Source organism: Prinia subflava, chromosome 1 (genome assembly GCF_021018805.1).
Source record: "Prinia subflava isolate CZ2003 ecotype Zambia chromosome 1, Cam_Psub_1.2, whole genome shotgun sequence".
Lineage (NCBI taxonomy): Eukaryota > Metazoa > Chordata > Aves > Passeriformes > Cisticolidae > Prinia > Prinia subflava.
This window is the reverse complement of record NC_086247.1, coordinates 149,439,708-149,449,222: the sequence shown is the minus strand read 5'-3', so window position 1 is coordinate 149,449,222 and position 9,515 is coordinate 149,439,708.

The following is a 9,515-nucleotide window of genomic DNA, read 5'->3' as shown; positions in this document are numbered from 1 at the left end:
GTTCCTGTCCAGGTCTCTGGGGGTTTTTTTGTGCTCTGTGTTGCCATCCTGGATATCTTCAGCCCTGGTGCCCATCAGGCTGGAGGGGACAGAGCCAGGGCTCCCTTGGGATGCTGCTCCTGTTCCACACCCTTTCTGGAGGCCCCAGCAGGGATTATGACAGTGCAGCAATCCGGGGGATTCTGCCAGCTTTATTTCCTTTGGCTTGCAGTCAGTCCAAGCTGGGGAAATAACTTAGAAACCCAGCAGCTGTTGGGCCAAGGCCCTGCCACAGGAAAAGACGAAGGATCACTGAATCATGGAAGCGTTGGTTGGAAGGAATTCCTGGAGGTCAAGGCCAAGCTGCTCTTCCCCACGGGAGGGGCCATACCCTAAGCCACTTGCAGGGCCACGTTCCCTCTAGAGCATAGGAAGTCGTGTCTCTGCTATGGCTACTATGAACATATGGACAGCAGTATGGAAACCATCCCAGGGTAGATTATTCTAGATGAAAACTGCTGGCAAGAGCAGCCTGCCAGGAGAGTCCCACTCCCTGGAAGTGCTGGAATCCCATCACTCCTAGTGCAGCTTTACTCCCCTGTTCTGTGGTTTGGAGGAGTTAATGATTCTTGCCCGTATTTGAGCCTGAGTTCTGATTCAGGTGGGAATGAGGGGTCCAGCAGCAGCAGCTCTTTTCCAGCTGTCATTCCTCTTGTGCTGAAGAAACATTCCCAGTTCTCTGTTTTACTATGGTGCAAGAATGTTGGTGCCATTTCCTCATTTACTGGAGGACAGCGTTTACCTGGTGAAACTGCTGCACAGTGTTCTCAGCTTCAGAAAGAGAGGGTGAGAGGTCAAGTATTGACCTCGATGGATCAAATTCCATCCTTCATTTTCACCAATGTGACAAGAGTTGTGTTACCATGAGGGAGGCAATGCTTGGTCCACAGGGCACATTTACAGGAATAAAATTAGCATAGGGAAGAAAGTGTAATTATGCATAAAAAATAGCTGGAAAAATGTTGCTTGAGCATCCTGGAAACAGATTTTAATAAGGCAATAAAAAACAAACCCCACAAGGTTCACACTGCTGGGAAACATGCTCATAGAGCTTATTAAAGAGCACCTCTGTCAGACCATTTGGGGCTTTACAACATGTGCTGTGTACAAATATTTTGCTAAAGGTAATTTTCTCTAGGTGTTACAACCATTTTCGTATCCCCACTAGGACTCTGAGATGACTTTGAACCCAACTCAACCTCTTGATCAGCACTATCAAGCCCAGCCCTGGAAAAACTTGTTTATTTTGCAACAAAATCTGCAGTCAGGGGATTTAATAGTGTTGTATTCACTCTGGGACTGCTGCGCTGCAAAAGTTTAATTAATAGAAGCTGTGTTTAAGTCTTAAGCAGTTCCAAAGTCTGATTTACAAACAATGCATTTTCTGTTCTGCAGCAGAACCCAGCTTAGCAGAGCCTTTTCCTCATCCTATTCCCACTGATAAAGCTGCTCATGCCATGGCAGAGGTTGGGGCTGCCCTTGCCCACCAGACAGCCTTGATCCCTCTATCTCAGCTGGATACATGCTTTCCTCAAAGGCAGGGGATGCATCCCTGCAGCTCAGAGCATGAAGGCTGTATCAGTTGCACATGGAGTTTCTCCTGCCTCTCAGCCAGTGAAGGGGTTTTGATTCTCATTTCCCCAATTCTGAGTCTTCCTTAGGGTGGGTTTTGATGTGGCTGGACTGGAAGGACAGAATGAATGTACCTGCATTGTCCATGAAACACTTAACTATGGCTCTCTACAAAAGGTAGAGAGCTTGGAACTTTTTCCTCCTCCTGTTTCCACCCCCTTTCCCGCTGCCTTGGAGAGCAGGACAATGTGCAGTGTGTCCGGCTGAGCCCAAGGACAACACAGCTGGTCCATCCTGTGCTTCCAAGGCTCCCCTTCCCAGCAAACACGGAGAACCCCCAGTGAGGAGGCAGGTGGCAGATGGCTGGGAGCACAGAGGCACTGGGAGGAACACGCCAGTGTTTCCTCAACACTCAAGCATCCAAACCCTCCCCAGACCAGACACATTTTGCACAGCCCTCAGTCCTTCTGTGCATTCCTGCAGGGAAAGAGCAAAGCAGCGTGTCTGGCTGGGTGCCAGCCCCAGGGAAAGATGCACTGGGTCCTGCTGGCTCCTAAGGAGAGTGGCTGCTTATTCACCTGTGCCAGGAGAGAGGGAGGGCTCTGCAGAGGAGGCAGGGGGTGACATGAGGCAGGACCATGAGGAGAACCCTTGCTCCAAGGCCAGTGAGAACATGGAGGCTCAATGCTACCAATCTTCAGTGGTTTCTTAATGAAATCAAAGTCATGAGGTGATAAAATAGGTCTTTATCCACTGCTTAGGATGCTAGTCAGGAACTCACGGGGAATATGTTCAGGCAAATGTGGGGTTACCACGAAATGAACTTTCACAAAGTTTTTGCAGCATTTTTCTGGCTCTGATCTTCAGCTGTGTCCGCCTTCTGTCTGTGTCAGCAGAATGAGATGTATGAGCTGCAAGACCTGAGGTGTTTAACTGTTCATGTGCCATTTCTGAGGCTGTTGCTTCAGCAATAAATACCACTAAGGAGCAGAAAAACTGGGAAAGCAAACCTGGAGTTCCACATGCTCTTCCCTGTCCCACTGGAGCCATGGAAGACCCTGCAGTCAGCTTTACAGCAACATTTTCAAAAGTATTCAGGAATCTGGGGGACAGATTTAAAACTAGTGAATTATGGAAGATTTAGTGTTTGATTTTTAGTAGCACTTGACAGAGACCCCTCCAGTGAAATACACTGGGAAATGAGATTTCAAGTGCTTTGAGCTGAGGAATAGATTGGACATTGGTCTTAAAATATCACAGTCTCAGTATCTCTAAAACCTTGCCCAGGTATGTAAAGGCCATAGTTTTTAAATGTCAGTAAAGGGCTTTTGAGATCTTTAGAAAGGCAAAGAAGAGAAGCATCACCTTTTTTACTTTAAATCTATTTAGTGTTAAAATGAATATTCCCTGCTTTTCCTAGCAGTTATTTTCTAGACTCCTTGGTGTCTTCACCTCTCCCAGCACTGCACCTGGCATCTGCTCAGCTGTGTTGTGTTTTTGAGCATGGGGAGTGGAAGCTTTTCAGGTTCCCTCTCAGAATCCCGCCTCATCAGCATGCTGCTCTTGGCAGACGGGCTTGTCTTCAGTTCCAAGACATGCATATTGATCAGTCATTTCCTTTTGTTACCTTGCATCCTGCCATCGATTTTAATTCTTCCCTACTGAAGAGGAAGCATTCAGTACACATAGAATTACCAATGACAAAATTTTTGCTTTCCACACCTTTTGCCAGGTGCTGCCTGCGCTCAGCTCTCCAGAGCTGTGATCTCTCTCCCTCTCAGCAAGCAGCAATCTGCACAAATCATGCAGCAGTCAATTTGTGTCTATTAAATCAATTCCTGATTCTCTGTGACAGCTTTCCCTGTCGCAGGATTTCACACTTCAGCAGTTTGTTTCTGAGGTGCCATGTGGGGTTTTTTCTTTTTCAAAGGGGTGGTGGTGATAATCTATTTTGTTTGCAGATACCTTACTCGTGTCTTCCCAGATCCTCTTTCCTGCTGCTGTCCTTAAGGGACTTGTATTACTTCAAATGACTCCTAGTGAGTCTCCTCTTGTGGCTCTTCTCTAGCTCCTCATCAGCCCACAGGGCTGTTCCTGGGCTCTTCCCTGCAGCTTCCTGCTGCTGAAGTGGAATAGCTTCTCCAAGACAAAGCTGCATCTTGGTCCTGTACCTCCCACCCCTGTGGTGCAAAATACCAAAGCTGGGGACTGCTGTGATTCATTAATTCATCTTCTTCTTTCCAAGATACCTTCTTAGATTGTTCCCATCTTTTAAAAACATTCCTGCATTCTCAGAGGGCTTTCATTACAAATATTTCCTGGAGGCCCTGTGTGGAAGGACCTTGGTCCCCTCCCGCTGCCTCTCTGATTCTAGGTTTTCCTTTAGATACACAAAAAGGATCCTATTTTTAGCAGCTAGCAGTCAATGGCACAGGAATTCATGAGTAGGGAGGAAAGGATGTGAACAATCCAAATATATTTTTTTCCAAATGAGATCTCTTTACATTCCTATCACCACAGTAATAAGCCATGAGTCACTGTTACACTGAACTATTAGGCCATTATTGTAAACTCATGTCATTAGAATCTGCTAATGTGAACCATAAACCTTGCTTTGCTGAGTTCGAGAAGATATTGGCCATTTATAAGGGTAAGAACAGTATTCCCTCACAAACTTTATTCCCAGATGGCAAGAAGTGAATGAAATCTTATTCAATCCTATCTTTCCTAGGGTTTCTTCTCTTGTTGCCTTTTAAGAGAACTACTCTTACTTCACTGTAACATTACAAAAGAAGTTTTATTTGATTTCTTCAAACTTTGCCAGCTGTAAATTGGGTCCAAGCACTCCCAGCTGAGAGAATATCCACGCTGTACCATGTGGTAGCAGCAGTGTCACCTCCAAAAGCTGCTTTCTGTGCTCAGTCCTGCCATGGCCAACCCTCCCTGCCACTTCTGTTGCAGCAGAGAAGTCCCAAGTGTCCCTAGGTACTTCAATCTCCTTCCAAGGGTCTCTCAGGGGTTATGTCCAGACTGAGATTTTTTTCTAGAAGAGTTTTGTTGAATAATAAAACTTCAAAATGGTCTTAAATACACACACAAAGATTTACATCATAGAACCAACAGTCCTTGGCCACCCTTCAGCAGCTGCAGAAGAGTCAGGCCAAGTGTACCCACTTGTCCATCAGAGTCTGGCTGCTTCCACCAGGCTTATTTTGCAATTACAAGAACCAGGGAAAAAGCTCTGAAAGCCATTCTCATCCCTGTCCTGGTCAGCTGCTTAGAAAATGCTTTATGATGGAGATTTACCCTTCACAGAAGAGGCTGGTGGGAAAACCTTTCTGTCCTCGGAAGCTGGGACATTCCCAGGGTGAAAAGAGGTACAGGCATGTGAAGTGTCTTTCACTGGCTTCTGTAAAGACAAAGAGGTATGAAGAAAGCATTATTGTAAACCAGAGCAGAGCAAGGGCATGTTATTAAATGGTGGTTCAGGTATGTGCTAATCAAGATCTTGTTATAATTATTTCTCAAGCCCGGCATTGAATTTATATTAGATTGGAAGGAGGCAGCAAAGCTTTAATTTGTTACAGAGAGGGTTAAATGGCTTTCAATTTATGTACTAAAAAAATCATAAACTTAGAAGAAAAGAGTAAGAAGAAAAAAAAACTTCTCTTGGTCATAAACTCTTTGCTTGTTTCCTGGAGCTTAAAATCTGGGGAATATTTTCAGTGAAGGAAGTTAGAGAGCAGCACAGAGTTTCTGTTGAGAGGCAGGGTGCTGGGATGAGAAGTGTGTTTGCAGAGTGAAAACAGGTTTCAGTAAACACCCTGTGAGAACCAGAATTCACCTGTTAAAACCGGGCCTTCAGCTACTTGACTTCAAAGTGACCTCAGAGCTGAATTTAAAATGGCTCAGTGATGGGGTGGAGATACAGGGTAGCACACGGGATCACTTAGGAAAACCTGCTGGTGTGGTTTAGACTGGAATTTAGCTTGTGGTTTGAAAACAACTATTATTAAAAGCTTGCTCCAGTTGGAGGGTTTGAAATCACTGCTCCTTCCTGCACTGCAGGGTCCTCACCTCATTTCTCCAAAGCAAAGCTGCCAGAAGAAACCCCTGGAGATGGAGTGCAGCGCCTGCCTTTGTTTGTTGGAAACTGCCTTGTACTTAGTTAAGTAATCAGCTGCAGTCTGATAGAGTAAGGTCCCTTCAATAAACCTGGAAGTGTTTCCATGAAGAGAGAACAGCAGGCAAATTCTGCAGCGGAACAAGGTCAGGCATTCTGCTCTAGGACATGGGCTTGCCCAGCTCCCAGGGCAATAATAAAACAGGCATTGTTGGGCTTCCCTCAGCCCAGGCCTGTACCAGGCAGCTCCACAGGCACATTCACTGCCATTGTTTGCACCAGCCCTGGGAGCCATTGCACTTACAGAGGTTTATGGTGTCTTAAAGAGCCTTAAACCATAAGCATGGCAACAAATGCCACGCTGAGCTGGGACAGCAAATGTCTCTGTGTGGCTGTGCTGAAAGAGTAGCTTTGGCTTAAACTCTAATAAGAAGAAAATTATATATCTGAGAGGCTACATGACGAGAAAGATGGAATCTGCATGGCCTCAGTACACAAACTGGAGCTTAAATTAGTTTTCTGTGACCCAAGAGTAAATAAAGTTAGTTTGTGTTCACAATTGTGATGATCACAGAATTTTATGATCACAGAATCATAAAACAGTTCGGGTTTGAACGGACATTTAAAGGTCATCCAGCCCAACCTCCCTGCAATGAGCAGGGACATCTTCCACAAGAACAGGCTGCTCAGAGCCCCATCCAACCTGACCTTGAATATTTGCAGGAATGGGGCATTACCACCTATGTGGGCAACCTGTGCCAGTACCTCACCACCCTTATGATAGAAAACTTCTTTCTGATATCTCATCTAAACTGACAGTCCTTCAGTTTAAAGCCATTCCCCCTTGTCCTATTGCAACAGCCCCTGCTTAAAAGTTTGTTCCCATTTTTCTTACAGCAGAGGCACTCCAGCATCTTTGTGGCCTCCTTTGGATTCTCTCCAACAGCTCCACATCCTTCCTGTGCTGGGACCCTGGAGCTGGATGCAGCTCTGCAGGTGGGGTCTCACCAGACCAGAGCAGAGACCCAGAATCACCTCTCTTGACCTGCTGACAAAACCCTTCAAGGACCTTTCCAGGTCCTAAAGGTAGCAATGTCTGCGTGCTGAGCATCAAAAACCAACCCAGGCATTGAACATCATTTTTACAATATTACATGGATGGAAAAACCAAGCTAAGAGCTGGACAGTGCCAGTAAGTTTCACTGAAACAATAAGTAATTGGCCCAGAAAGGCAGGAAACCATGTGCCTTTCGAGAAGGGGAGCATTTCTGTGTGAGAGCATGCGTGCTGTGCTTGGTGTGCCAAGGCTTTGGCAGTGGAACACCAGCCCCAGGATATCAGTGAAATGCAGAAGCCAGGAGAAAACCTCCATTCTGCTGCAGAATCAATGGAGGACAAGGGCTCTGCCTGCCCTCATCCGTGGTGTTTTACTGGAAGTCAAAAAATTCAGGAAATCCAGCTCTGGATTTTTTCTTCTTCCTTAGGGATTTTTTTTTTTCCTCAAGCTTCAGCCTTCCCACCTGAAAGACATCCAAAGTTTTTCCACTTCTCAATCTCCCCTAAAGCCCAGTCCAGAGCGGAGGTGGATACATCAGGAAGCTGCTTTTCCACTTCAGATTTCCACGAAAATTTCTTGTTATTACAAAAGAGCACTTGATTCAGCAGCACCACTTCACAGCTCTTTTATAAATAGAGGCATTGCCTCTGCCCTGAGGAGCTCACAGCCTACATGAGACAGGGAAAATACAGCAAATCCAAAAAAAGAGGATGAACAGAAGTGATGAAAGAGGAGAAGGTGCTGCTCGGAGGTCTGAAGCTGGCTAAGGAATAAAAGCTTTGTGGAATCCAGCTCCACGTTTTCATCCTTCAGCAGAGGTTGGAACAACCCACTAAATGAATGAGTGCAACAGCAACCCCTGACTTTTGAGAGACTCAAAATGCTGAGTTCATTAAAAAAAAAAAAATGCAAAATTTATGAGACCTGGAGTCTATGAGTGAATGAGAGATCTGGGTTTAAAAATATGGAAATGCATTTTTCATGGCAGAGCTTGAAAACGAAAATGTAGCACTCATCTCTCTATGCTCACGTGGCCACTAGTGGTCTTGCCAGTGAACATTTTAAATTTTAATTTTGATCAAAGCCTGTGGTTATTCTTAAAGAACAAGGCGCATTGTGGACCTAATCCTACTCCAGTGGTCTAAAGCAGTAAGAGTTTTAGCGTTGCCTTCAGGGAGAGGATTTTCAGCCCAGAATAAGAGAATCCAAAAGATGGTTCTGAATTTAAAAGCATGTGATAAAATTAAGTGTATAAGTCTCTTTTTGTTGTTTGTGCCTGGCTCAGATCCATTTTTAATGTGCTGTTAGCTATCAGAAATACGACACTGGCTACCCCGGTGCCTGCTCTGGGGTAAAACCTGTTTTTAATTGCTATATAAACTGCTTTTATAACATGGTTAAAAGATCACAGAGACGGTTCCGAGCAGTAATTAAGGCATATTTAGCAAATATTAAAAATGGCTCAGCAGGGGAATGTTTAACACAGACAAGCAGGAAAACAAACAGCTTTTCATAGGGAGGTTCTGCCTTATGACAGAGTTGTGGAGTGCGTGCACAGCAGTGAGCGAGATGGGGCTGTGGGGCTTTTTGTAGAACACAAAAAAGAGTAGAAGGAAGGAGCTGGTGTCCTGCATTAGAGCATGAGTGAAAGCACTGTGGTCAGACCATGCCTTTGGCACTGGCCCTCCACAAAGCTTGGTTCACCAGAGGCATCTCAGGAATTCGTCCTAATAAACTAAAAATACGTGTAAGTGATGTTCTTTGACCCACAGAAGGGCCTGACATCAAGCCACAAGAAGAACAGTGACCAGCAAAGAAGGATGAAACCTGATCCTGGGATTCCAAGTCGGTTCTCCTCATGGTTACAGTCTTGCATTGTAATAGTGAGACGCTATTTTCTCTCTTTTCATGTTGGGGAAAAAAATAATCCTCAAACTACATGCAATTTAAATGTATATATATTAGAGAGAGACATCAGCCTTTGTGAGTGCATGGTGCCACTCAGCCTTGTATTCCTCACTCTTTTAAATTTCAGTTTGTTTTCCTCAATGACCACCAGATGTACTCCTGAATCCATCCAGATAAAAAAGCTCCGGGTGCGGAGCCTCAGCCTTAGGATGAGCGTGCAGGACATCTCCATGAGGGTGTTGGACATATCCACGAACGCTGGAACTGCAGCGTGGAGCAGAGAATTGCCCATCCTCGGGGGCTGCGAGAATACCAGGCCTCCTGATCCCTCACACCCACACACTATTTTTAAACACGGAATGTGCATCCCTGGAGCGCCAGGGCCGGGCCCCGCTCCCGCCCGCAGGCTCTGAGCGCCCTCACGGCAGGACCGGGGCCCGGCCCCGCGGGCACAGGGACCCGGGAAGCGCCAGCACATGATTGACAGCCCCTCGACCAATAGGAGCAGCGGATCCGGCAGCGGGCAGCCAATCGTTGCCCTTACTGCCCTTAAACCGGCACCCGCTCCCGCCTTGTGCCTGAAGGCGGGGATGATATTCGCCGCCGCCATCTTGTGTGTGGCATCCCCGCCCTTTCCTTAGGGGCTCCTCCTCCGTCCTTCGCTTTGGAATCTTCCGTTACCGGCCCGTTCCCTGAGGCCGGTGGTGATAACCGAGCAAACCGTGGCGTGGTGACCTTCTGGCGGCGGGCTAGGTGTCTCCACGCCACGCTCAAGATGGCGGCAGGCGGCGCCCCGCCGCGGCGGGCGGGGCGCAC